Source organism: Acanthisitta chloris, unplaced genomic scaffold (assembly GCF_000695815.1).
Source record: "Acanthisitta chloris isolate BGI_N310 unplaced genomic scaffold, ASM69581v1 scaffold19972, whole genome shotgun sequence".
NCBI lineage: Eukaryota > Metazoa > Chordata > Aves > Passeriformes > Acanthisittidae > Acanthisitta > Acanthisitta chloris.
The window spans coordinates 1-6066 of record NW_008663018.1 but is presented as its reverse complement, the minus strand read 5'-3'; the positions used below and the strand labels follow the sequence as shown (position 1 = coordinate 6066).

The 6066-nt window shown below is 39.1% G+C and overlaps 1 pseudogene; it reads right to left on the bottom strand.

Annotated features, from left to right (window-relative positions):
• Positions 1-5466: 5466 nt before the first annotated feature.
• LOC103798537 lies at positions 5467-5837 on the bottom strand (annotated as a pseudogene).
• Positions 5838-6066: the final 229 nt, after the last annotated feature.

The following is a 6066-nucleotide window of genomic DNA, read 5'->3' as shown; positions in this document are numbered from 1 at the left end:
AAATATGGTCTTTCATGCAAATATTTTCAGGTGGAAAATACTCCAAAAATGTAAACAAAAATGTAAACAAAAACCCCTACTATTAAGACAGAATTATCTGTCTTAATAGTGTTATGGGAAAGGTTTGGCACCATGATTGCTTTTAGCAACGTTTCAGAAACCCTCCCTGTTTAATTTTTGTCCTGTTGATATATGCACTATTATATGCACTGCTATAAATCTGAAGTATGACACATACACACTCCATGAGGTTTTACATGACATCTAAATAACAGTTAAGGCTCAAACTCCTGCAGCTAAATATTCCTTCCATCCTTGTGACAATTTTGTTTCTTCCTTGGGATTTGTACCAGTGATTTCAAAAGCCCCTGCATGCAGACAGTGGAACCTATGTAGATAAATTTGGGTCCTTGAGCCAGCTCAGCTGAGCCCAGGCACCCACATTTGCCTGTGATGCAGTTAGTCCGGTCTGCTGGGGCTTGGAGCATAGGTGGAGGCAGCCCTGCTTAAACACATATTTCTGTGTCTAGAAAGATTGGGCTATGTCATTCCTATGGTAATTCTTGTCCTCTTTTCTAAGCAAGGTGATTAAAGACACTAACCTTGCTGTGTCCCAAGTGCACAAGGACAAAAAAAAAAAAAGGTTGATCATGTGGAGTGTTCAGATTGTGTAACTTTGCAGTGACTTGCTAAAATAGGAGAAGGGGGTGCATACAAGCTACGAAGGCTCTGATGCTGCACAAAGGTAGCTTAAGATCCTTTACTCTGTCTGAAGTGCAAATTTCAGCTGTAGATCTCCATATGCCTGCTCTTCTTATTTTGGGAATTATTTCTTCCATTTTCCTAAGACTCTTTCAAGTAAAAAATCTACAGACAATACAAATAAGACTATCAGTACAAAACGGTTGTGGATTTTATTAGTGATTGAAAACCCAAGCTGCTCTGATACTCCTTTCAAATACAAACTACTTATTTTCTAGTTCTATAATGCAAGTCTATCCACAGTTGCTTCCTGAATTTTTCAGTGCTAAAAATGAACAGAGGAACTAATAATTCAGTGATTCATACCTATTATCATTTTTGACAAGGAATGCATTTGCAACAACCACTGCAGCAGAACTGTTGTCAAGTAATTTAGTTCTTTGTAGCCATGAAAGAAACTTAACCCAAAACCTAAAAACCACTTTTCACCTACGTAGGTCTCTGGTTTTGTGACCCCCAGTTCCTGAGGAAAGAGCTACCCCATCTCACTGTAATGCTTCTTCCTACCTTATAGATGTGTGGGCTAGGAATGGAGTTCCAGCTACATTCCCCTCTACTTCCAGCCCTCTTCTCCAGTGAGATTTGTGTCATGTCTTAAGCTGTGCTATGTTGTGAATGGCACAGCCCTGAGATCAGGTTTTTGGAGCTCAAAGTCTCAATTTTTTTCTTTTATAATCCGAACTGAGCATATTTTCATTACTGGCCAAAAGCATTACATCAAAGTCTGTATAAGATCAAACCTTTTTTCCATACCTGCAGTCAATACTTTCTCCTATAATGCTAATTATTTTAAAATATATTATTTTCTATTAAAACTTGAAAAGAAAGTCTGTGGGAAACGAACATAGCAATAACTTGCCCTGTGTGTTGAGTAATTCTAATTGTGGTCATTAATAAAAAGAATTTGATTTCATAAGCATGTGAGCAGATATTGATTTACTCCATTAATAAAACAAACAAAAAACCCACCAAAACCCAAACCAAACAAAAACCCCAAACAAACAATAAAAGAACTCCAGGAAGCAGTGTGTGACTTTTTTCAGGTTTTGGATGAGGTATACAATATATCTCCTCTCATTTCTGATTCACTGTTCAGTCAGTTAACTGGAGAATACAGTTATTTTATTACCCAGCTGCTGTATTTCACTTTTGCAGAAATAAAAGTAGAGGGTGGCTTGGATTTTTTTTTCAAACACGATGAATAAACATAAATTTTACTGTAGATGTGGTGATCGAGAGAAGATATCTATCTCTCCAGGAATGCTATCCCCTTTATTATTCTAGTAAAAGTAAGATAGGGGATTTTTTTTTTACTTGGTTGCATTGTTTTTCAGTATTCTTTATTCACTACAGGACTAAGCTGTAATATAAGTCTGATAAATTAATATTTAAAAAACCCCTGATGATATAAGAAAAGTATTTTGGAAAAAATACGTGCATTACCAAATGCAAATATACCCTAAATTTCAGTTGCTGTAAATAAAGAGGCATTTTGAGGGTAGATATGGAGGGTATATAAAAATACCACATGAAGGGCCTGTTTAAAGGCTATGTATTCTAGCACTTCCCAGTGTTGAGAATTGTTAGCAATAATAGCCTTGCTTAGCACTAGAAGCTCAAGTACTTGTAAGTTTAGGGCACGAGATCTGACATAGTGTAAATCTTTTGATACAACTAATGCTGCAAATACAGAACAAGCTGCAACCTGCAAAATGTAAGCAGAATGAAAAAGGACCAAGGAAACAATCCCAAGAGAATGAGGTAACTTCAGGAGGTGATCAGCCTAATGACCAAGAAAATCAATATGAAACCAGGGGACCACTGACAAGAATGGTATTATTGGATTTCAGGAATGGGTAATGGGTGGTTGTCCTGGTTTCAGCTGGGATAGAGTTAATTACTTCTCAGTAGCTGGTATGGCACTATGTTTTGGATTCAAAATGAGAGTAATGTTGAAAATGTACTGATGTTTTGGATTTTTGCAAAGTTATGCTGATTCTACGTCAGGGACTTCTTTTATTTCCCCCCTTCATTCTTTTGTATCTCATGCTCGCCAGTGAGAACATACTCAAGAGAAACTGTGAGGGAGCACAGCCAGGGCAGGTGACCTGAACTGATCAAAGGGATACTCCACACAGCAGAACATCATGCCCAGTGTATAAACTGGGGAGGGAGGGGAGTGTGGTTACTTGGAAAGGATGTGGATCTCACTCTGGCATCAGTCAGGGGGTGGTGGGCAATTGTATTGTGCATCACTGGTTCAGTTTAGGGGGTTTTTTTCCTCTCTTCTCGCTTTTTATTACATTTATTACTATTACCATTTACCATTATTATTGTATTTTACTTTATTTTCAATCATTAAACTGTTCTTATCTCAACATACATGTTACATTTGATTCTTCTCCCTGTTCCACCTAGGTGGAGGGGAGAGGGGGAAAAGAGGGAGGGGAGAGCAAGTGGCTGCATGGTGTTTAGTTGCTGGTTGAGGTTAAATCACAACAGTGGTACAGGTATAATTTAGTCTGCAATCTGGTGTAGGGGGGTTCTGCTTTGGATGCATCCAACACTAGCTGCTCTGCATGTTGGATAAATAAACTAGTTACTCAGTGGATTGAAAACTCATCTTCTTCAAGCAGGAACCTTGTGAGGTGGCATCTACATAATTCCTATATGGTCTAGGTGGCCATGGCATAATTCCTTCTGTACCAGGATGATATATTTGAACACTTAGTGTTACTGAGTGATGTCATCTGGGTAGAGTGGATTTAAAAACACAAAGAACACTGCTTTGGACTAAATAGGAAAGAACATGAAAGATGGAAGAATAAGCTGTCATATGATTTTATGTTCACACTCTTTACATTATCAGTTTTGAATATTCATCCTCCTTCAGCATGAAATTGGTAGATTTATTATTTTTGCTAAGCCTAAATTCTACTACTTTTACCACTGGTGAAAAGAACAAGTACAAAAATTTATCCATGCTAATTCCTTTTCAGCAGTTCAGATATTTTGTTCTCAGCACAGACAGAAAAATAAGGGTTGTGTTAGAATCAGATCTGATGTCAAATGCTGTATTCAGATTATAGTCCCATAACATTGCCTTACCATTCATACTGAAATTCAAAGAAGCAATAATAGCAACATTTTCTGTTGAGTGAAGAGTTTCATGAGCTTAGAAACAAATTCAGATACTGGAACAATCTATTAAAAACACTCTGAAATTTCTGACAGTTTTGTTAATGAAGTATGCAACAATGGGCATACAAGGACAGGAAAGGCAAAAGGAATGCTCATGAGCTGGTAGGCCAAAAGGCACCACCAAGGTCCTGCTTTAAATCAGGCAGTAGGGCTGTCCTGTCACAGCTGTAGTTTAAACTATAGGGCTGGTTGTTTTAAGATTTTTGCATGACTGATTATAGAGAATAATAGCTTCCTCAGGTGATAATCATCACTGTCATGATATGATCCTTTTCTAGAGAACATTTCTAATGACCTATGTACCCTTACACAAAATCCTAGGGACTGGAATATACCATTATTTATTAATCTTTATAGGTATTAGATATTTGCAGAGCTCCCAAATGTGCAACATATGTTTCAGAGTCCCCATATGAATTGAGTATACATAGAAGTCCACAGAATATACTTGAAATTCAGGATTTTTCAGATCCAGTTTGAAAATGAAAATGTTGACCTGCATCTATAGTAGAATTTAATTATCCAAGAATGGGATGGAGTGATTCAGAAAGACTGTGGTTTGAGGGTGATTAGCAGCTATATAATAAACCCTGATAGCTTAAAAAGTCAGCCCACAGGGGCTAATTTCTTAGTATTTAATAGTTCTGATACATTTAGTGACAAAAATATAGATAGGTATAAAAAATGCTGATATTCACTTGGTTTTTGTTTTACTTACAAGGGGAACATTCCTTCCCTAAAGCAATCATGGGGGGAGGCTAAACAATCGACTAGAAAAATCACATGAATGGCATATTTACCAAGACAATTGCTGAGATAAATAACTTTTAGAAAGTAATTCTGAGTTGCATTAAGCTCAGGGCTATTGGTAACAACTTAGGATAAACGTCACTTTTTACTACAAGGGGTTTTATAGTACAGTGTGCACTAGTCACGTCTCAATTTTGGTACCAAAAAACCCCCACAATAAACTCGAACAAAACAAAGCCCAAAAAAACCGCCAAACCCAGCCCCCCCACCCCCCCAAAGAAAGCAAAGCTTGAGCACCATCATGTGGTACATCTTACTGTAACAGTTACAATGCTGTACATGGATAAATATCCATTAGTAATAAATTTCTTTCCTTCAATTTACAGCATATACACTTACATTGCTCAATAAATACATTTAATACTAAAAATTGCAAGAGAACTAAAACTTAAGGGAACAGTATCACCTGCAAAGAAAATTCAATTTAAAAAAAAACCCTCTAGTTAAAGCAATTTCTTGCCCAGTTATTATTCTCCCAGGAAAGTAAAAACTATAGTTCATAAAAATTAACGGTAAGTGCTATACCAAAAAACCCAAACAAACACCACCACCCCCCTCCCCGCAGTAAATTATGAAAACATCGAATGGAAGCAAAAGGATTTTCCTTATATGACTTGACTGTTCAGCCCTTTCATGAATACGTGGGTGGCTCTTAAAAGAGCCTTTGAGTTAAAACTGACGGTCCGGGACGCTCTACTTGGAGCTGGTATACTTGGTGACAGCCTTGGTGCCCTCGGAGACGGCGTGCTTGGCCAGCTCGCCGGGCAGCAGCAGGCGCACGGCTGTCTGGATCTCCCGAGAGGTGATGGTGGAGCGCTTGTTGTAGTGCGCCAGGCGCGAAGCTTCGCCCGCGATGCGCTCGAAGATGTCGTTGACGAAGGAGTTCATGATGCCCATGGCCTTGGACGAGATGCCAGTGTCAGGGTGCACCTGCTTCAGCACCTTGTACACGTAGATGGAGTAGCTCTCCTTGCGGCTCTTCTTACGCTTCTTGTCACCCTTCTTCTGGCGGCCTTCTTGGAGCCCTTCTTGGGCGCGGGGGCGGACTTAGCCGGCTCAGGCATCTCAGCGAACGCGAGCCTCTCACAAACTGCTACTGCAGCTCTCCGAAGAGGCAAAGCGAAGTGTGGGGAAGTGGCTGCTTGACACACATTTATAGCGGCCTTATGCAGATTAGCGGCATTACCAGTGAGCATTTTCATTGGTCAGAACACCACAACTCGTCATCACTTTCCAATAGTCGTGTTTGATTGGTCAGAATTTGATTCGCCTCCTCATTGGCTGCCTAGCCGA